The sequence below is a fragment of the Peromyscus californicus genome, unplaced genomic scaffold, assembly GCF_007827085.1.
Source record: "Peromyscus californicus insignis strain IS unplaced genomic scaffold, ASM782708v3 Scaffold_13__1_contigs__length_99412109, whole genome shotgun sequence".
NCBI lineage: Eukaryota > Metazoa > Chordata > Mammalia > Rodentia > Cricetidae > Peromyscus > Peromyscus californicus.
This window is the reverse complement of record NW_026294424.1, coordinates 3,311,838-3,335,066: the sequence shown is the minus strand read 5'-3', so window position 1 is coordinate 3,335,066 and position 23,229 is coordinate 3,311,838.

Below are 23,229 nucleotides of genomic sequence, written 5' to 3'. Positions count from 1 at the left end.
AGTCTTACTGGAGGAAGTTTGTCACTGGCTTTGGGAGTCTAAAGCCTCATGCTACTTCCAATTCGCTTTCTCTATGCTTGCGCTTGAGGGTGTGAGCTCTCAGCTTCCTGCTCCAGCCAGCATGCCTGCTGCTTGCTGTGTGCTTTTCTGCCGTGAAGGACACTGACCACTCTGGAACCATTGGACAAAATAAACTTCTTCCCTATGTTGCTTCTGGTCATGGTGTGTTATCACAGCAACTAAAACAAGCACCTCACCCCAGCACCATCACTACCATCACCGCCATCACCCATCTCCTCATCAATACCACCACTATCGCCATTGCCCCACCAACTCCACCCTAGCATCACTCCTTGCCTAGTTTGCTCTGCTGTTGCTGTGGAGAAAACACTGACCTCCTGCGGAGAGGAGAGGGTTTATTTGGCTTACAGGTTACAGGTCACCATTGAGAGAAGTCAAGGCAGGAACACAAGACAGGAACCCAGAGGCAGGAACTGAAGCAGAGACCATGGAGGAACATTGCTTACTGGCTTGCTTGTTCAGGCTTACTCAGTGAGCTTTTGAATCCAGTCCACATTCATCTGCCTAGGAATGGCACCACCCACAGTGGGCTGGGGCCTTCTTCATCAGTTAGCAGTTAAGAAAATGCCCCACCATAGTGCAATCTGATGGAAGCAAGTCTTCAGCTGAGGTTCCCTCTTCCCAGAGGACTCTGGGCTTGTGTCTAGTTGACAGCTGAAGCTGACTGTCACAGCCATCCTCATCATCACTACTTTCCTCATCACCCCTTACTATTAACCCCGTCACTACAGCCACCATTACCATCATTACCATCATCACCACCATCACCACTGCCTCCAAAATGATGAGCACCCCCACCATCACCATGACGACTCTCATCAGTACCACTTCCCACCCTCACTGTCAGCAGCAGTGCCGTCCCAACATAGATACCAGGATGCAGCCTCCTTGAAGAGCCTCAGGAGGTAATTTGCTCCATGCTCTGTCCCAGGGGCTCTGCGTCAGTGACCTTCCCTGGCATCAGGTGAACTGTTTCTAGGCTCAGTGTTCGTGGCTCCAGGATGTTGTAATGAGCTGCAGTTTCAGAGGGAACCAAAGAACAGGAAGGCCAGTTAGCCCCCAAATCCCAGGTCCTTTGTCACAACAGCACACTATTCATGTCCCCTCTGCAGAGACTTGTCCAGCTTCTCTCATAGCACAGGGATGGCTCCCCCAGCCCCAGGGACATGCCTCCTTAGCATGACTAGTACCAGAGGTACACGGAGGAGCAGCTCATTCCTTGGTTTCTCTCTGAAGCATGAGTTTTCTTCTCTCTCTTCCACCTCTCCAGCCAGCTGGACAGGCAGGTGCTGTAATCACAGCACTGGCTGCCTCTCCTGGAGCAGCTCAGACTGAGCGGAGCTCCAAGCCTCCACCAGACTGTGTGTCCATGGCGGAAGACCGCCACACGAACCCTGAAACCAGCCTTGCATTAAGCTCTGTCTGAGCCTCCTGGCCTGATTCTGCATTTTAGAGGACTCTCTTTGGACCCTCTAGCTGCCCCATCCTGGGAGGTTGTAGTGGAGTACAGGGTCTGCTTTTTATGTAGCCATGAGTGTATTGGTTCCCTTCGTGGGAGGCTTGAGTGTGGGGCTGAGAAAAGGAGAGTCTGAGATGGAGATGGGCCCCCCAGGAGCCACTGTCCACACAAGGGTGCTGAGGGCTCACAACTGGGCTCATTTAGGCACAGTGTCTGGGCGAGAAAAGAGGTGTATGGAAGCAAGAAGCATAGGTACCATTGCTCCATCTGGCTCTCTCTTGATCCCCCGAACTCAGAGTCAGCCATCAGAGGCAATGTTCTGCCTTGCTGAGCTGAGGCAGAGATCTAATCAGTTGCCTCTGACCATCCCTGGCTGGGAGGATTTCTGCTACATATGGACCATACTCACCAGGGATCCATGGAGGAGTCCTGACCCCAAGGGAGGATAGGACATGGAGTGCCTAGAGGATGCCAGAAAGGAGGTGAGGCCCTGGGTCTCCTGTGGGCACGGTGAGCTATTGGCAGCACTCAGGATGGTTCCTCTGGAAGGCTGGAACCTCAATTTCTCCACTAAAGGAGAGGCCAGCCTTACCTCGCTGGCTTCTCCCTCAGTCTGGGGCCCATTGGCCCTATGGAGTCTCTGTCCTTTGGCATGCAGCCAGTGCTCACTAGGTGTGACTTCTGCTCAGTTCCCACTGTCTCTCCATAGGGCAATCCTTCTTCTGGGAATATCCAGGGGTTCCACGTATCATGTGACTGATACAAAGGAGTAACCCTTCTCGCTTCAGACAGACCATCAGAATGAGAGGCCCAGGGCTACAGGTCCCCATGGTGGAGGCTCAAAGCTCGTGGTGGGGACTGAAAAGTCCAGTGGACCCTGCTACGTCCCTGAGGTTCTGAGGGCCCACCTCCACTTCTTGGCAATGTGGGCATAGCTCCCCATACCTGGCAGAGCTGTCCGTGTGGTCAGGGGCCAGTGGAGAGGAGGGTGGGTGAGGAGGTATGGCTGGTGACAGGCATGGCTGCTGCTATGGCAGAGGATCAGTGCCTGCCTGCCTACTCACCTGCATGAACCTTGACCCCAGTCCCCATCTGCCACCAGTAATGTCTGCACATCGAAGACAGGGCAAGAGGCCCTGGATTCTGCATAGTTGTTAGAGGGCTGTCTTGTATGACGACTGAACTCTGCACAGCCCCGTTGCCTTTCTGGGCCTCAGTTTCCCCCTGCTCCAAGGTCTTATAAGGCCACTTCTATAACTGTCTGAACTGAGATTGTCTGGCTGCCCCCCCCCCCCCCCCCCCCGCCACCGGTGCTGGCAGTTAAGTGAGCACAAACATGTTCGACACTAAATAATTAATTTTCGTCCTACGATAAAAATGTCATCTGTTGATTTACAAACCCTCTTGGTAATAGAGCTCAGTGGAAACCTGATTCTTAATTATCGGCCCTGTGCTGCCAGGAGGCGGGTCCAGCTGCTGGAGGAGCAGCCCCAACTGTTCCCAGGCGCTTCTGGGCCACAAGGCCAGATGCTTCCTGGGCCCCGGTGCTGCTCTCTGCAGGACTGTGCGAGCCATGGAGAGTGCTGCCCCCTCAGAAAAGTGCCCTGAAGGTCCAGGGTAGGGGGAAGGTCTGTTCTGGAGGCAGGACAGTGTTCTAGGATTGCGGCATCACAGGAACCGTGCTTGGCCCCTCTGTGTGGATATGAAGAGTGAGTTCCAGAGCAGGGATGTGGGTGACTACAGGCCAGGCATGTTGAGGTGGAGCCAGGCTTCCTTCTCAGGTCAGGCCGGCTCTAGAGTTGTGTCCTGTATCTCACACCTAGCAAAGGAGGAGCAGGGTGTGGCTGTAGCCTCCCCATGACCTCTCATCCACTCTTCCAGGTGAACATGGCTTGGGATAAGTTCTCTGAGCCCAGTAGGGGCAGGGTAACCTTTTCCATCCTAGAGGACCTAAGACATGAGGGGCTTGGCATGGACAGAAGAGACTTGCCAGACAAATTCCTAAGTGGACAGGTAGATCATGCTGCCTTCTTCATGTCCACTGGGGACAGCATCAGTGGGACTCACTGGCTGAGGTGGAAAGGGGCACATCTCAGACACAGGAAGTCAGGAAGGTGGCACGGGGCCTCCTGGGAGCCCAGTGCATCATGCTGCGCCCAGGCAGCACTTGTGCAGGCTCGGTGTATGACTACGGCCAGCTCTGTTACATCTGGGTTTCTGCACCTATTATCTCTCCCAGCCTTACTCTCTCTAACCATCATCAGTTCACTGCCTGCCCTATGCTGCGCTGGACTTCAGAGCCGGCCAGTTCCTGAGCCAGAGCAGCCCTGGCTCCACTCTGGGATGAGTGCCCAGACTTTGAATTGGGAGCAAGCAGGGGCTGCCTGCCGCAGATGAGGTTCTGGGCATGCACACCTGGTTTCTGTCCAGTGGCTTGCCCTCTGCCTCCCATTGGGCCATGATAATATCTTGTCTGTTGCCTGGGTGACCAGGTTCTGGCTCAGAGGCTCCAGACAGCCCTGGAAAAGCTCAAGGACTTGGTGCTGGTCTCACGGGAACCATCGATTGTGGCTGATCGTTTGTGCAGAAGTAGCAAGCTGGATCACAGACAGGGGTAGAACAGGAATCTGTGAGCAGGGCTGCTGGACCACGGGTGTGCAAGAGCTTGTACCTTGTCTAAGCACTCTTTTGCTGTGCCCAGTGGTCACACCTGAGCTGCCTGGGGAAGTCACTGTCCATCCAGCAACACCTTCCACCTCACAGGACAGACCTTGTCCACGTCCTTCTGGGCTGAACTCTGGGCTGCAGGGTGCAAATGACAGCCAAGTACAATCACCTCTCTAGGACATCAGGATGAACAGGACAGTCAGCTTGGTTTGGGACGGCCTGGCAGGGGCACAGGGACAGAACTGCCCAACCACCTCCCCTCCTGTTGGCTGCTGGGGATGCTTGAGTGTCCATGAAAGTTCAGGCTTTCTGCAGACCACGGTGCCTCAAGTCTCTTCCTAAGATGAAGTGTCCTGAGCTGGAAATCCCAGTCGCACCCTCTGGCAGTACAGTGCCCCACAGTAAGTGTGGAGGGACATCTGCTGTGGCACCGTCTCGGCACAGGGTCAGTCAGCCAAATGACAGCAGTATCTGTTCAACTGGAGCCCAAGGAGGCTGTTAGTGTCCTGAGGCTGGGGCGGTGTCCTTTGTACTGCGCAGGCTGCTGGCACCCAGGGGATTCTGAGAATGCTTGGTGAATGGCAAGTTCTTGGAGATTGCTCAGCCTGCAGAAGGTGCTTGGTCAGTGCTCAGTCCTTGGAGGTGCTTGGTTCGTACTTGGTCCTCCAGTGATGCTGGAGGCAGTACAGGGTGGCAGTGTTGAGGGATGATGCTGGTGGCAGTGTTAGGGAATGGTGCTAGGGGGTGCTGTTGACTCCCAGGATGACACAAACGTGAGATTAACAGCAGCAGGTCTGTCCCCATGGCTGCCTGGTGCAGGGAGCCCGTGGGATGGGAGGAGTTAGGACAGAAGCCACAGCAGGGTCCAGGTCACTGGAGGATTGTCAGGTGCTTTAGCTAGCCTTCACTGTACCAGGCTATGTCCCCAACACTGGCATGGCGGACAGTAGGGTCTAGTGGAGAGAGGAACTCACCACCCTCTAGATGGTCAGCAGACTTCTGGGAGGGTAGAAGAGAGAATGAATGAGGATGGATGGAACTTACAATGTCCGTTCAGTCAGATACCCGGCAGGCATGTGTCCTAGATTTATGAATGAAACAAACTCGCTGTTGGTTCTGATTGAGATTAATGGGAGCCAACCTGTCACATACATGCCAAAGGCTCTGGCATCCTGCACACCGGAGTCATCTGTGTCTCAAGCTGCACAGCCCACCTGTGTACATGGGGCCACCACTCCCCTCTCCTCAGAGTACAGCAGCACAAGGCCAAACCCATAGCCCCGAGAGAGCTGCCTGCCCGGAACTCTGCTCTCTAGGACATCCCCAGGGCTGGTGGTTTTGCAAGGCGCTAAGTGACTGCCACTGTCCCCCAGGACCACTCCTGTGAGAAAGGCCCCTGCCTTTGGCTTCGAGTCCTGTTTTCAGGCCTGGCTGATGACCCTGTCTCTATGGGATGGTAATGAAGTAATGCTGTTGTGACTTGGCTCTTGTCGCCTGAGAGTGTCTAAGTGCTTCAGGAACAATTAATCGGCTTGCTCACTCCTGCTAAGCATGATAGCCCCAGGCCTCAGGAGGCCAGAGGAGGGAAGTGGCCTTGAGGAGATATCGGGAGCTCTCAGGCAGCAGCTACTAGAAGCAGTCTATGCTCCAAGCAAGCCACTTGAGTCAGAGCTTAGAGCAGGAACGTAGGAGCTGAAGGTCACAGAAGGTAGGGTTGGCTGAAGGGGTCTGAAATTCTCTTTTGTTGTTTTTCATCGGGGTCTGAGGGTCTAAAACTGAATTCTTAGCCTCTCCAGGACTCAGTCTCCTCTCAGCTCTAACCTTTCTCTACCTACCTCCATCTCAGCCACCAGGGCCCTTCATCTCTCCATCCTTCTGAGCCTCAGTTTCCCCTATTCTACATTGGGGAACAAGCACCCCTCTTGCTGTAGCAGCATTAAATAAGTGGCTTCATTTTGAGGCTGTTCCAGGGCGGCTACACACAATGGCGTCCAGGACCACCACTGACACCAGGTTGGTTTTGCAAACACAGGCAGTTTAGTGGAGGATGATTTATTTTGGATCATACTTTTAGAGTGATCAGTCCACCATGGTGGGGAGGGCATGGTGGAGAAGTTCACTTTGGGGGCAGATGGAGATGTCCAGACTATTCACATCACAGCAGACCAGGAAGCAGAGAGGAGAGGAGGAGCCAGGCATAGGCACATCCTTCAAAGGTCTGTCTGCAGTGATCACTTCCTCCAGCTAGGTCTCACCTCCCAAAACCTCCAACACTAACGTAGCACAATCAGTAGAGGACCAGGTGTTCAAAACACGAGCCTTTGGGGGATATTTCAGACCAGAACATTCTGCCTCTGGGCTCCAAAGGTGCATGGGCAGCTTGTAATGCAAAATGCTTTCCTTCCAAACTTAAGAATCCCCAAAGTCTTTTTATTTATTTATTTTTCTTTTGGGGACAGGGTTTCTCTGTGTAACAGCCTTGGTTGTCCTGGAATTCTCTCTGTAGGCCAGGCTGGCCTTGAACTCACAGAGATCCACCTGCCTCTGCCTCCCGAGTGCTGAGATTAAAGTTGCGTGCGGCCACTGCCTGGCAGTCTTTTTGGTTTTTAAAGATTTTTTTAAGTGTGTGTGTGTGTGTGTGTGTGTGTGTGTGTGTGTGTGTGTGAGAGAGAGAGAGAGAGAGAGAGAGAGAGAGAGAGAGAGAGAGAGAGAGAGAGAGAGAGAGAGAGAGTGTGTGTGTGCACATGTGAGTGCAGTGCCAGCAGAGGCCAGAAGAGGGCATTATACCCCATGAGGCTGGGTTTACAGGTGGTTCTGAGCTGCCTGATGTGGCTACTGGATAGTGAACTGGTCCTTTGCAAAAGCAGTAGTCACTTTTAACCACTGAGCCATCTCTCCAGCCCCAGTTCCCTGAAGTGTTAACTATCTCAACACTGTTCAGAAACCTAACATTCAAGTCCTCTGAGACTCAAGACTGTGAGCCTGCATAAAATTACAGAGAAAGTTACACACATCCCAGATCCAATAACTCAGAATAGGCACTTCTATCCTAAAAGGAGGGGTGAAGCATGGAAAGGAGAGATGGAACCAAAGGATGCTGAAACACAGCAGGGCAAATGTTAAATCCTGTGGCCATGTCCAGCATCTGAGGCACATGGCGTGGGGTGGGCTCTGACAGGTTTGAGCATCTCTGCCACCAGAGACTCTTTCTTTTGTTGCTCACACTTGGTGCTTTCCTCAGGGGATACCCCAAATTCCTGGCACCTCCAGCATCCTGGGATCTCACTGCAGCTCACAACTTCCTGCATCAGCCCACCACAGTCTTCCTGCAGGAAATCTGAGCTTGCTACACACTGCCTGCTCCACAGTTCTTCCTGAAGACGCTTGGTAGGAGCCTCTGTCGCCCGTGACTCTTGTGTTCTGTGTGCCTACAGAACCAGTGCATGTGAAAGATGCCAAGTTCTGCTGTTGGCTCCAGCAGCGGCCAGGCCATTTGAGACCAGAGCGGCAGGACCTCTGGGTGTCTGAGTGGCAGAACCTGGAGAAACAAGTCCTTAGGTGACCCCGCTTGAGCAGGATGTCATGGGCCCCCTCTTACCAAAGGCAAGGAGTCTGGATGAGTGAAGTCTTCCTAGTTCTTGAAATACCCTCAGGGCCTTTCTTACTGGCTGGTGACAAGTGCTTGGCTGCTCTTCAATGGTGCTAATCTCTTTAGCAAGTAAGGCTTTAAACATCCCATTTCCCTGGCCAAACTGTGTGGTTTTCACATCATTTTGCTCTGCTCTCTGCTTCTAAATTTCACTATGAAGCTGGCTAAAAGCAGCCATCAGGAACTGTGCCACAGATTGAGTCTGTGCTGTCTTGAAATCTCTCCCACCAAAGGAGTTAGTCCACTGATTTTGAGCTCAGCATCACTCAAATGTTTAGAGCATGGGTGAAAACATAGACAGATCATCAAACTGTCACATGAATGGCCTCCAATCCAATTCCAACCACTACTTTTGTTCACCTCGAAGCTTTGTGAGGCTGGCCTCTGCCTCTCTTGTTTCTCCCGGCATTCTGTTCTTCTGAGCTTCTACCAGAATTCTCCATCAAGCTCCTCTTCCAGCATCCTCTAGCCCCCACCTCCAGAATTTTCCAATTACTTCCTGCAAATCTGTTTCAAAGGCTAAGAGACCCACGTGGTTGATGTAGTCATGGCAGTGCCCACCCCTCTGGTATTATTTTCTATATTAGCTTTTGTGTCACTGCGACCGTGAAAGCTGAGAAAAACACCTTAAGGAGAAGGAGTTATTTGGGTCCATGGTCGCACAGAGGCTCAGCCAGGACCGCACTTGATTTATTGACACTACTCAGAGTCTGCCACGCAACAGACATACATGAGAGAAGGGCCTGGAAGCCGCTGTGATCTGAGACATCTGACAAATTTCAGCACTTCCTCCCATCTAGAACCATCTATCCTTATTTCTTTAAAACCTTCTGAAAGCCATGAGGGGATTCACTAAACGCTTTTCAAAGGCAACACTGAGTCACGGTGACTTAAAATAGAACAGAACTCAAGTGGGACGGCGGTCGCGGCTGCTCAAGCCCCCTTGGTCGTTGGTCGGGAGCTGTCAGCCTTCGTAGGGAAGTTTCATGTTAAGTCTCAGGACCCCCAGACAGACATTTGAAGTTTGGGAGTAGAAACCCTCTAAAAATACTGATTTATCCACTCAATTTGAAGGGCCTGATTAACCACGCCTGTGCTGTGTCCCATCACATCCAGGGGCACTAGTGTGCTCATGTTGAGTGACTCTGGCACTAATCAGAGAGCACTCCACAGAGGCGTGCTGTGTCGCACTTGAGCTGGGTGCCTTGAGCTCAGTGAGTCGAGCCTTTCAAACAAGAAGGACTTGCTTTTTGGATACTTAACTTTACACACACACACACACACACACACACACACACACACACACACACACACACACAGAGTTTTTCGAGACAAGGTTGTTTCTCTGTGTAACTACCCTGGCTGTCCTGTCCCGGAACTCTCTTTGTAGAGTAGGCTGGCCTCAAACTATTTATTTTACGTGTTTGGATGTTTTGCCTGCCTATATGTTTTTGCTTGTCTTTTGTTTTGGCTTTTTGAGATAGGGTCTCAGTATGCATCCCTGGCTAGTCTGTAACTCACTATGTAGACCAGGCTGGACGCAAACTCATAGAGATCCACCTGCCTGTCACCCTAATGCTAGGATTAAAGGCATGCACAACCTCACCCAGCCCTTGCCTGCACGTAGTGCGTGCAGTGCCTGTGGAGTCCAGGAGAGGGCATCAGATTCCCTGGAACTGAAGTTGCAGACAGTGTGAGCCATCATATAGGTGCTAAGAACCAAACCTGGGTCCTCTTCAAGAGCAGCCAGTGCTCTTAACCACCGGGCCATCGGCCCAACTCAATGGTAACTTTAATAAACTTCACGTTAATTGAAAATCCAGTTAAATGGTCAATAACTTCACATCTGTAGGGCTGCCTCTCCATGCACCACCAGCTTCTACAGAGATGCATACAGGGGTGCTGCCTGACTCCAGCAGCCAGCTCTTTGCGGGAGGCTGAGATAGGAGGCTGTGGGGAGAACGGAGGAGGGGGGCAAGCATCGCAGAGGTGGAGAGAACAACCTACGCCAGGGGTCATGATTACAGGAGAAGCAGGCTGAGGTCTGTCACGGGAGCTAAGAAATTGGGGAGCCACTGGATGGCTTAGCAGGCATGACAGCCAGCCACCCTGCTTTTGATCCTTTTCTCTTAAAAATTGCTCCCAGAGACTGGGGTTACTTAATAAAATTTTTAGTCGTTTCATATCCAGGACATACCTTCAGCCAACGTGGTGCCTGCCACCTCATCCCTTAGAGCTGTGGGTACAGGACATGGCAGAAAGGGTACCTAACCACTGCTAGCAGGCTGTCTTCCTGGAGGTTCCAAGTCTGCCAGGGTTCTGAGGGAAGCCTCTGAGAACCTGAAGAGACCATTGCCATTGTGTCACAGTTGGTAGAGGTCCTGCTCTGCCCTTGAATGCCATCCGGTGTCGTTGGAGCACAGCGTGGAGCCTGAGTGAGCAGCACTTGGTGCAGTGGCACAGGCCTGTGGCTCCTAGGCCAGGCCCTTCCCACCCTGGGCTAGGATTGCTTCATCGGTTTCATCTCTCTCCTCTGGGGGAAGCCAGGCACAGGGACCCCCGGCCTTTGTACACGGTGTCTTACCTCAGCGTAAGAGCCACCAAAGGAGTGGTGAGCGAGGGCTTGACCAGGCAGAGTGAGACCCGTCAGAGGGCCAGGCTGGCTCTCGCCAGCACAGTGTCCACTTGCTCCAGGCCCAGGACATAGCCAACATGTTCTCCTCTTGTCAACTGGCCTTCAGTGACGTGTCTGCCTGGCCCCAAGCTGCAGGGAAACATCTGGGTCTCCACATCTCAAGAGGCCCCTGGCCTTCTCCGCTATTACCTAAGCCCACACCCCAGGCTCGACTGTTTTCTGCCATGACTGAACTGGCTACCAATGTGACATGCAGGCTGTAGTCATCACAGAGCCCTCCTTCTGATGACTGCTTTGGCTGAACAGTGAGGAAAGCTGTCACTACGGTTGGCCAATGGGCTCACAGGGACACTGACCTCCCTGTCCTCTGCCCACCCATCCCCCATGCCCAACCTTCTTCCCTTCATGCATAGCAGAGGCATGGATCATTCTGCAGAGCATCTTGAAGATGACTTCCGCTGTCCCTACTCACTAGGCCCAGTCTCAGTGGGAGCCATTTGTGATGACAGACAAGCCTGCCTGACCACAGCCTAGGGTTGGGGTCAGCGAGCCATGGTCACTATCATCCACAGATAGAATTCCCTGGTAGTCACGGGATAGAATGAGGCCCTGGGAAGGAAGCATAGCATCGAGTATCGCGCACAGGCCACCATCAGCCAGTCTTGTTTGCATTCCCCACACTACAAAAGCTGGCCCTTTGGGATCCACAGCACATTCCAAGTGGCACATGTCTCACCAGTGGTGGCCTTGGAAGGCATTTTGGAAGACACCGGAGAAGCAGACAGCAGTGATCAGTGGGAGTCTAAGAGGACTCTTTAAACAGGCTAGATGGCCCAGGAGGAAATGGTGCCTGGAAGAAATGCTTGCCCTGGCCCAGGTGCCCCACCTGGAATGGTGATGTGGCTAGCCTCCTGCGACAGCCTTGTTTGGAGCTCCCATAGCTTCACAGACAGTGGAGTTTGGTCACAGAGCCCTGCAACCGAGCTGGCCTTGGATTTCTTTGGAAGACCCGTGCTGGGCCAAGCGCATCGATTCCGTTTCCTTGAGAGCACATTATCTTCACACGGCCTTGCGTTAATGCGTGTGGGCTAATTTCCCTCATCCCAGCTGTACACCCCAAGTGCCAAAACTTTCCACTTCAGCCCACTGGGAAGGAGCTCATCTCAGGAACGGGGGCAGGTCTCTGGAGTGGAGGGGGTCACTTCTCCAAAGTGCTCAGAAGTGTCCAATTGCCCCCTAGGGGACACCAGCTTCCCCTGCTAAGTGTCACCCGGATGACCGCAGGGCCCCTGGGCCGTGCAGCAACAAGTTTCCTGAAATGCCCTCAGCTGAGCCTCTGCTTCCATGGTAGGCTGCTGGGTTCCAGGATGGAGGGGAAGAAGGGTCTGCAGCCTGGTGTCCCTCCCTCGGGGCCAGCAGGCTTCGCTCTTGCACATCACTGTTCTCTGTGAAATCCTCCCCCTGCCCCTGTGGAAGCTCGAGACTCAGAGCTCAGCCAGACTCCTCGAGGTGGGGCCCAGCACCCTGGCCTTGGCTCCCACTGTTTTCGTGGTTCCCAGCCCTGGCTGTAGGCCCCCTCAATGCTCAGCCACTCCTCTCGGACCCCAGTTCCCACCAGGGACCTCCTCCCTTCACTGCCTGGAAGGTCATGCCGTACAGAAAAGGGCAGTGTTTGTGCAAAACCCCAAGTGACAAGGGACTTGGAGGGAAAACGCATTCATCACATTTCCTTTGTATTGTGTAACCCTGATGAGAAATGAACAATTTTTCATATTCAAATTTAATTCAGATGGAAGAAAACTTCTAAGTAAGACTTTTCCTATATTTTAATGAGAAACTGGAATCCAGGCCAGGTGTGGAGGTGCACCCCTTTAATCCCAGCGCTTGGGAAGCAGAGACAGGTGGAGCTCACTGAGTTCGAGGCCAGCCTGGTCTACAGAGTGAGTTCCAGGACAGCCAGGGCTACACAGAGAGACCCTGTCTCTGGGGGAAAAAAAGACAAAACAAAACAAAAAAACAAAACACACACAAAAAGAAACAAACTAGAGTTTGCAACATTTAATGAGCAACCCACTGAGGTCCTCCAAGACTGCCTGTCAGGGCTTTTGAACTTCCTTTTCAAAGTCTTGCTGGTTGCCTTTGGTGGGAAGCACTCAGTCACGGGTGAACATTTCAAGTCAAGGCTTGCAGCAGCGGAAAGTATAAATGAGGCAAAGTGGGCACCACTTAAAACAGGCAGCCAACTCTTTTCCTTTGATTTCCCTGGAAGACAGATTCTTGGCATTCTATACAAACACACATATCAGTCCTGCAGGGAATGCAATGTATTCCCACCATTTCTCCAAACCTATGAGGAAGTCCTAACTGGGAAGGGGGCAGGGTTGCTAGAACGGCTCTTGGATGTGAGTGGGTGCCATTGGCTTGCATTTCAAGGCTCAATCCCCCAGGACCCCTCCTGGCCATGACTTTGAGGATCTGTCTTGGGCCAGAACCCCTAGAAACTCTGCAACCTTGGGATCTGCCTTGATGGTGGCAATGTCCTTCGGGGCTGGAGTCCACAAGGGACTTCTGTGCCTTTGATAATGTCCCTGAGTCTCAGTGCTGCTGTGGTCATCATGGTCCATCCACGGTTCCTTTACAGTTTCTTCTCCAAACCTCCCATCCAGGTGCAATCCAAGGAGCACCCCCATGAAGGCTGTTGATAGCAAGAGGCCTGGAGTCGAGGAGCCCCGCCTCCACAAAGGAAAACCTACAATTCCCCACAAATCTGCACAAGTGACCTCCCTTCCCAGGCAACCCTCCTTCTCAGGGGGTCTCACACACATGCAGCCTAAGTGTGCAGTTGCACAGCGAGGGGCTCTGCTCCGTGACTTATGTCCTTACTTACTATGCCTGCATCTGCTTTCTGTGTGCCCCTTCTGGAATGTTCCATGAGGATGCTGTTAACCTCTTCCACCTACGACTCGGTACCTAGACCAGATTCAACATCCAGGGGTATTGAGTGGGTCTTTATGAGTGAATGCTGGGCAGCCTGGCTCTAGCAAGGGCAGACTGGAGACCCATAGAGGAGCTGACTATAGTCCATGTACCCAGCGATCATCACAAGCATCTTAGATCCCATGTCCCCCAAGCAGCACAGGCATCTTGGGTCCTCCAGCAGCATGATATGGGGACCAAGCCACTGTGGGGGCTCAGTGACAGCCTAGATTCCTGAACAGGGGCTTCCATCAATGGAAGGGCTCGACCACCCTTCTTCTTCCAACAGCCCAGGAATTTTGAAGCGCTGTTTTGGTAGTGATGGTGCAATCATTTGCAGTATTAAGCTGAAAACAAACCTTGGGGACCGGAGAACACTGATGTATCTATGTGTGGGTGTGGGCTGCAGTAGGGGGGGTCAGCACAGGCTCTTAATGACTTGGGACTGAGCCAGGAGTATCTACACGACTTGACAAACAGCCTACTATCTATACAACTTGACAATCAGCCTACTATCTCTCTAGGAAATGTCCTCCTGTCCATCACCCTTCATGCAGGCCCAGGGCATATCTTCGTGCCAGCCTCCTGTTGAACAACTTTGCCATAGATCTGAACTACAGTCCCACCTGACTCAACTGCTGCCTTGGACTCCTCTATCTCTTGTCTATCTATCCAGGCATTGAAAGTAGACTCCAGGCTCCTGCTGACCAACTCCCTGGCAGGCTTTAGCTCTGTTAGCTGACATTTCTGTACTGCCATGGGTGGTCACCCAGACTCACGTCTTCATACAGGAGCCAGGCTGGAGGACAAAGATCTGTCAATGAACCTGTGTAGCTAGCTCTACAGTCCAGGCCTGCCCTGTCCTGATATCTCTCGGCCCCAAAGGCCTGCCGCTCCAGAGTTATAATCATCTGGCTACTGTTTCCCCATTTTCCCTGTCATGGGCAGCACAGTCGCAAGAGGCTGGTGATGGCTTCGTGCTGAAATGATCTGGGGCTTTGCCTTCCTTTCCCTAGGCTGTGAGTGCCTAGGGTAGGGATGGGGGGTGTAGTCATTTCTGACCCAGCTCCCACAGGCCTGATATGGCTCCAAGGTTCACATTTGGTACCAAGTTCTGGTGTGATGATGGAGGGGTGTGAGAGCCTAGAATTTGGGAAGTCATGGTCACTCATTCTAGACAGGTGGGTGTGACACCTGAAAGGCTGGACAGGAGTGTCCTGCACACACTTAAGGCTGTTCAAAAGGGTGCAGTGTGGGGCCCTGGGCAGGGAAGAGTACGTAGCCCTGATTGGTTCCCGCCAGAGGCAGATGGTGGGGGCCTGTGTGGATGAGATGGGAGATGTTCTATAATCACCAGATGTGGCCCAATTAATGGGGTCTGGAGGGGGTGGTGGGGCTCTGGGGAAGAAGACAGCTGCGTCCATCCATGTTCTAGCTGCTCTTGCCAGGAGCAGGGGCCAGCCCAGGCCTGTCTGTGCACTGGCCCTGGCCTCAGGCTTGGCCCAGGCTGGCACAGAGATTTGCTTTGCTGGCCTGCTCTGGGAGACAGCAGAAGGGGAGATCTGCAGCCAGGAAGAAGAGGTGCAGGGCTGAAGAACCTGCACCCCGCAAAGCCCAGGGCTCCTCAGGCTCCAAGTGGTGAGTACAGTGTAGAGCAGAGCCCCGCCCACTCTGAGAGGTAGCCGGTGTAGCCAGCAAGTCCTCACAGTCTCTCCCAGATACCCTTTATCTCCAGTATCTACATAGAAAATCCCAGGCAGCTTCTGATTGGTTCAGCCAGGTGACGTATCCCCTCAGGCCAGGTAGTGGCATGTGGTTGGTGGCTTCAAGCAAAACACTGGGAGTGGGACAGATAGCAGATCTCAAAGATGAGCTGAGAGATCAGTCACCAGGGAGGGCAGGGAGGGGGTCTGAGAGGGTTAAAGGGCACACACTCCGCAGAAGGGCCCCTGGGAGACTAGCCCAGGAGGCCGGGGTAATGGTAGTGTCCCTACATCCTCCACTTGGCCCAGTCCCTGAGCACTGGCTCATCCTGGGGTCCACCCACTCCTGTTTGGGTGGCTCTAGGTTAAAGGCAGAGTGCAAGAGACAGACTGTCTCTGCCATACCACAGTGAGAAAATACATTAGCAAATATTCTTGATGGGGCTGGAGAGATGGCTCAGTGGGTAGGAACACTTACTGTCTTACAGAGGACCTGGGTTCAGTTCCCAGCACCAGGTCAGGCAGCTCACAACCACCTGCAATTCCAGCTCCTGAGAGAGCCCACATGTCTGGCCTCCATAGGCACCTACACTCACATGCAACACACACACACACACACACACACACACACACACACACACACACACACACATACACTAAAATAAGCCCTGCAACAGTGCCTGAAAGGATATGGCCCTGCTGCTGTTTTTCCCAGCAGAGCAGTACTCACGGCTACCTGATCCAGAGAGCATCGTACCAATGCAAAGGGACAGAGATGGACTGTGGAGCAAGTTCTGAAGTCTGAAGAGCCTAAGAGGTCAGGAATGGAGGAATAGAGGTCAGCACAACACACACCTCAGACTCCACCTTGGGACAAAGAACTTCTGGGGTTAGGGAAGATGTTACCTACCCATAGGGGAGCCTAGGTAAAGGACATTCTGGAGATTTCTATGCCATTTGTTTAAGTCCTTTCTAAATATAAAATTATTTTTATGTTTTTAATTTTTTTATTTGTGTGTATATCCATATATATGTACAACTGTGTGTGTGTTCAGGTGTGTACATGCATGTGTGTGTGTGTGTGTGTGTGTGTGTGTGTGTGTGTGTGCTAGACAGAGGTCAGCCTGGCGTGTGCTCCTCAGGATTTTGTATTTTGAGACAAGGGCTCTTGCTGACCTTGGATTTACTGCCTAGGCTTGGCAATGTATTTCATTTCAGGCATGCCATCCTGGCATATTTTAAATTTTTTATCTGAACTTTTAAAATTTGATGCTATTATTAGTATATTTGATTTTTTGTTTTTTAAAAATTCCCATTCTTCCTCAGTCATATATGTATCTAAGTGCCGTGTGTGTGTGTGTGTGTGTGTGTGTGTGTGTGTGTGTATGTGTGTGTGTGTGTGTGTGTGTGTGTTTAATGTATCTTGTGATCCTGTGAAACTCAGCTTTTTTGGGATTTTTTCCCCATATAAATAGTCCTGTTATCTGTAAGTGGAGTTTTCTGTCTCCTTGTCGGTATAGATAATTCTTATTTCTTTTCTTGTTCTGTCACACTGGCTGGAGCTTATAGTTCAGTAGATGCAGCAGATAAGAACGATGAGGAAGCACATTCTTGCTTTGTTCCTGGGGGAAGATAATTGAACTTCATTGTTGATTCCATTTTGTGTGATTTCTGCTCAGAACTAGGCACCTCACCCCTCCTTAGGCAGCCTGGTGGTCCCCCACCCCGAGGAAGTCACTATGTTGCTGATGGACTTAGTGTGGACACCCCATTAGCATCGGGTACTACAGCACAGAACTCTTGGACTCCATCCTCTTGCCTCAGCCTCTCCAACAGCAGGGCCTATGGTCATGAACCACCAGGCCCTGCTTGCATGATTTCTGATGAGAACTCCTGAGTGTGGTTCCACTCTTCCGTGCACAGCACATTCCTCCCCTCAGGGTAGCTTTAATGTTTCCCTCTGTCCTCAGAGTTCATTCCTCTGACACAGGCCAAGGTGTGCCTTTTGTTGTCTGGTTGCTGTTCTGGTGTCTGTACCGGCTGGGGTTCTGTGAGCTCTTGGGGTATATGTTTTGGTGTGTTCTGGTTTCATTCTGTTGCTGTGATAGAAGCCAACTTAGGGGAGGAAAGGGTCCAGGTTGAGAAGGCTCTGACCAGGGACCTCATTCACGGAAGGAAGTACAGAGGAAATACAGAGAAACGCTGGCTCATGCTTAGCTAACATTCTCAAACAGCTCAGGATCACCTGTCTAGGGAATGGCACTGCCCACAGTGAGCTGGGCCCTCTTCCTCCATCAATTAACAATCAAGACAATCCATCACAGACACATCACAGGCCAGTCTGATCAGGATAATCCCTCAACTGGGACTGACTCTAGGCTGTGTCAAGTTGACAGTTAAAGTTAACTAGGAGACCACGTCATTGCTGTTCTTGGCCATTATTTCTACACCTACTTCTTTGCTCATTCACTCTCTTCTGGTTCTGCAACTGTGGGTACGCCTGTGGGAGGGAGTGTGGTGGAGTTTCTCAGCTCTCCTCTTCTATCCTGCCTGGGTTCCTTCTCTGAATGAGGGCCCTATATTGCACAGCATCTCCTAAAGATGCAATGGAGGTGCAACTCCTCTGTCTCCAGGAGTTTTGTTTTGTTTTTGTTTTGGGGTGTGTGTGTGTGTGTGTGTGTGTGTGTGTGTGTGTGTGTGTGTGTGGTGTGTCTAGGTGGGTGTCCCATTTGTTCCTGTCCCAGGGTTTCCATCTCTGTTGAAGCAAGTCAGCTATTCGCTGTGCCAGGTGACTCCTTCCCATGGGAGAGAGGCTTGGAGGCTCACCCAAAGTCTCTCAGCTAGCTCAAGCCAAGCCTGAGCTTGTCTGCATGTCCCCAACGCTTTGGTCTCCCCCACTGCTCCCTGATGCTCTGTGGGAGATGCATGGGAAGCAGGCGGCACCCCACTCCCCCACTCAGGCAGAGGGCACCACGGCCTGTGTCGGGGAGGTGACCCGTGTGTGGAATTTGCAGGGCGGCCCACGGCTCGCCAGCTGGCAGATGCACGATTTCTCTCCAGGTCAATCATACCCTAGGCTGCCCCAGGCTGCTAGCTGACTGCAGAAAAAAAAAAAAAAAATGCCTGTTCTCTTCCCACGGCCTGACTTCATCTGGAAGCATCCATCCGGGTGCTGGGCAGGATTGGTTCTCAGAGGTCACATGACCTTGAGGTTCTCCACGCCCCCTCCACGCGATGCCACTCAAAAAACACGCTAAGCCGTTGGCTTTCTTTAAATGGGGATCTCATTGCGCAGGGCCTGGGTTAAACGGCCCCCAGAAGGGGACTCGGCCGGGTCCTGCTGCCAGCAGCGTGGGCACAGCATTTCTCTTGCATTTTACATGACTGCGGGGCTGTTCCTTGCGCCTGTCTGGTTGTGTCTCATCACTGAGGGCTTCTCGGGGTGGCTGGCTGGCTCCAAGCACAGCCGTGGCGGCGTTGGCAGCACAGCTGCTGCTGGGCCTCTAGGCGGAGGTGCGGGCCAGGCATCATGGGGGAGAGCACTGGGCATCCACGGGCATTTTGAAGGAGGTACTAGCCTACAACATGCTGGTGCAGGGCAGTGGGTGCAAATGGGTATCCCTGGTCCCTCCACTTCTAGGGATGGGAGGATGGAGGGAGTCAGGGACTGCCCAGTGGCAGGAGGTGTCACAGGGGCATGTGTGTGAGTTGGATGTTTCCAAGCCTTGTAAACCTTCACCCATGGCTTTCCCTGCTGGCCTCATGCACAGCCACATATAGAGCAGTGTAGAAGGCCACTCTGAGCCTTGAAATCCGTTTGAAAAATGCAAATAAAACGCCTTTTGTTCTCGGCAAAGGGGTGGAGGAGGGCTTTTCCGTCCTGGAGTGTGGAGTATGTTTATGATATGCATGGGGCATGGAAGAATATGTGCGTGTGTGTGACAAAATGGAAATGAGCACATGCACACATGTTTGTGTGAAGCTATGTGCATGCAGGACACAGGCATATGCATGTATGGTGTGCACATCATGCATATACACATGTGTGCACATGGGCATTCAGCATATGTACATAGATCATGTGTATACACAAGTGGAGTATGTGCATATGTACATGTAGTTCCATGAGCGCATGTGTGAGCATTGTGCATGAGGCAGTGGAGTGCTTCTTCCAGGCCCTGACCCTGCCTGGCAGGACATGGCATGTAGCTGATGTAGTCCTGATTCCCACTCACAGCTAGCACGGCAGGCCTGTTTGCATGGTGGTGACACCAGTACCTTCAAAGCAGTTACCTGTCTTTGCATTTCTTATCTCCAAATTGCCAGGCTTGGACAGCATTCCATTTCTTCCCCTCCTTAAAGCCTTTTTCAGCTCCAGGAGTCAGGGTAGAGTTCTTGAATGCTGTGTGCTTGCCTTACATGGCTGAGCAGTGGCTTCACCCATAGCCTTTTCCGGATGCCCTCTTGAACAGCCGTGCGCCATACAGTGTAGACGGCTTCTCCGAGGCTCCAGTTCCTGTTTGTAAAATTCAAATAATCATTGTCTGTGCTCAGCGAGCAGGTTGAGGGTTTTTCCTTGCCGGGCTCCATCCCTGAACTCGTGGTAGTTTTTCTCCTCGTCCACACACATCTTCTCAGAGCCCTGTGCCATCCACCTGGAGACTCTCGCCAGGCGAGCGCTGCAGCTGTCCTCCCTAGGGGAGTGTGAGATTTCCTTGGAATCCCAGCTGCACACTCTCTAGGCCTCATCAGATTCAGGACATGACCTGAGAAACTCCACGGTACAGGTCCTCACTGGGCAGGGTCTCTGGTCCAGCCTGGAAGTCCTGTTCACTTGGACCTTGAACTCTCATGATCAGGCTCACAGGCTGGTCATGGAATCTGAGGCATTTAGTAGTCATCTAATTAAATGTTCACACATCATTAAAGTGATTTGCCATAAGCACAGTTAACAGTTTGATAAATCTGCTCCTGGCTGGCTCCATGGCTGAAAGCAATCACTCCTGATCAGCGGTGGGCTGCTGACATCCTCTGATGAGTTGGGAGACACATCACACCTGCCACCCAGCCTTCCCAGGGTCCCCAGGAAAAGACATTGCCATGCACCTGGCCCTGACCTCAGGGCACCTGCCATGCACCCAGCTCTGGCCTCAGGGTACCTGCCATGCACCTGGCCCTGACCTCAGGGTCCCATGACCAAGGGCTTAATCCCAGTGACATTTCTGGGTTCCCCATAGAGGCCCTCACACCTCATGCAGGGTTGAGGAAAGGCTGAAGACTGTGAACTGTGGTTCCTTGATGGGACTAATGGCCAAAGGAAAGACCTGCAACTCAACACACCCATAATGTAGGCAGAGGCTGGGACTGTTTCTGTGGGTTTTGATGGTGGGAGGTGGGATGGGGATAAAAGGCTCATGGGAATGAAGCATGCTTGCACAGAAGGGTGACTAGATCAAAAACTGCAGGGAGAGCCTGGAAAGGTGGCCTGATAAAGTGCTTGTATATGCTAGCGTGAGGACTTGAGTTTGATCTCCGGAGCCCCCTTTGAAAAAAATGCAGGTGTCATGGAACATAACGGTAATCCCAACCCTGGGGGGGGGGGGTGAACACAGATGGATCCCTTGGCATTCCCAGCTTGTACCTGCATCACAGCCACTCTCGCCTCTGTTGTGGCTTGAATTTTAATTGTTTTCCCCAAAGCTACTGTATTGACAGCTTTCCAGCTGGAGATAATGCTTTGAGAGGCACAGGAGACCTTAGGACATGGGACCCAGTTAGGGGGAGTAAGTCGTGGGAGTGTGTCCTTCCGAGTATCTTTCTTGGTCATTTCCTGGCTTTCTCTCTGCTTTCTGTCTTCCATGAGGTGAGCAAGCTTTGCCGCAGGCTCCCACTGCCATGATGCTCTGATTCACCATGGGCCAGTATTGAAGGAGCCCAAATGACTCCTCCTTCCATTAACATTTTCCTAGCTATTCAGTCACAGCAATTCAGATCTAACTAACACAGCCTGTGCTGTCCCGTGGCTGTCTGTTCCTATGGGTATGTCACTGGGTTTAGAAACACCCAACCTAGTCTAGGACAGCCTTACTTCCACTTAATCACATCAACAAAGACCCTGTTTTTAATGAGGTCACACACTCAACCACCATGGCTCAGGACCTGAAGATATTTTCAGGTAGCGGAAAGGACGTGCAATTCAACCCCAACACGGACAATAGGGGGCTGTAGCACCCACTAGCCCCCTCTGTGCTTCCTGTACCTCTGAGTCACGTGTGCTGGGCATGTCTGTGAAGAACTGTTGGCTTACTTGTGCTTGCTAAGTTATTTATCAGCAACCAAGACCCATTCCTGGGCCCTGGGAGTATGGAACCATAGAGGCACTGGGGTCAGAAAGTATGGAAAGTTGGAGAGCTACTCTCTGGGAACATTCAGCCTCCAGTGAGTGGGCAGAGCACAGGAATAGGAGATGCACCCCAGAGAGAGAATAGGGTCCAAAGTGCAGCAGCCCTCAACACAAATAGGGTGTATAAGCTAGGCTCAGGGCCAGTGGCTAGGGATGAACTTGGGGTCAGATTACCGAGGACCACATGATGGTCCTCTGAGCAGCCCTGTAGTTTGGCCCTCTGGAGATCTCCTTGCAGTTGGAGGGAAGGCAAGCACCTCAGGAAAGAACATAGTGAGCATGGTATACCCAGGAGGCAGAGGCAGCATCCCACTAGCAACAGGCAAAAGATGGGCTTAAGCCTGGGTGTGGGAGAAAGGATGGGTTTGCCAGGGCTGGGGGAGGCGGTTTGATGGATGGGCACTGAATCCCTTGACACCCAGGCACAGTGTGCCCACGTCAGGCTGCTGGCGCCAAAATTGTCTCGAAAGCCCATTGCAGACAGCAGCCCACCGCATGCAATTCTGCAATTACATGGCAAGTCATTAATTAAAGAAGACCTGCTTTCCAAGCCTCACAGGAAGCAGGCTTTGTGCTGCATTCACTCAGTGGTTATAAGTGTGTGGTGGGGGGGGCGAGCACCATCACCAATGGGGGCCGTGGACCTGGGTTTAGATTTTATCTCAGTGCAGGCACCCCAGTGAATGGCTGGGGCTCCAAACTCCATGCATCATCCTTACCCTGTGCGCGTGGGAGTGCTGCATATTTACTTGGCCCCTTCTCTTGGAGGCAGAGCCTGGAGAAAGGTAGTGGGGTCCCCCAGGTTTTCTTGGCAAGGGCAGAAGACACAATGGAATTGGGAGGATGGGATATGCAAAAGACATCTCAACATGCACTGTGGCTCAGCCTGGGCCTGTGGTTAGCTGTCTTCCAATGCAGTGCTTGCTGAGGGTCTCTGCCTGTTCCTGGGGCCAACTGGAGTCCTGTTCCCTTCATCCGTATCCTTTCCTTCCCTACTTCCCACACTATCATTACAGACTCCATTGAGCTCCAGTTACCCACCCAGGTCATACCCTACAGCTCTTGGCAGACTTTGCTCAAGCCTTCACTGGGACCTTTTTGAAGCAGCTGGAAATGTGAGGGTCATGATGGCCTGGGGGCTCCCTCTTCTCTGTTCCCATCTTGGGCTTATCTCAGGGTCTCTGGGTACCTCCTGCTCTGATGGTCTTAGAGGCTGATGTCTCTCTGCATGCCCCACTTTTCCTTCCCCTCCCAATTCTTGTGGAGGCTAGGGCAATTGCAAACTTGGGGGTGGTATCTAAATTAAGTTTCTAAATTCCACACCAGGAAGTAATACGGCCAAGCACCAAATTTGAGGTTGCCTAAGGGGAAGAGTTTGGAAAGCGCTAAGTGTAGGGAATTAACTGGACTTGGCAGTATGCTGTGGGATGTTCTGTATGTTAAATGTGTTGCTCTGATTGGTTAATAAATAAAGCACTGATTGGCCAGTAGCCAGGCAGGAAGTATAGGTGGGACAAGGAGAGAGAATTCTGGAAAGTGGAAGGCTGAGGCAGAGAGACGCTGCCAGCCGCCCGCCATGACAAGCGATAAGGTACCGGTAAGCCACGAGCCATGTGGCAAGGTATAGATTTATAGAAATGGGTTAATTTAAGATAT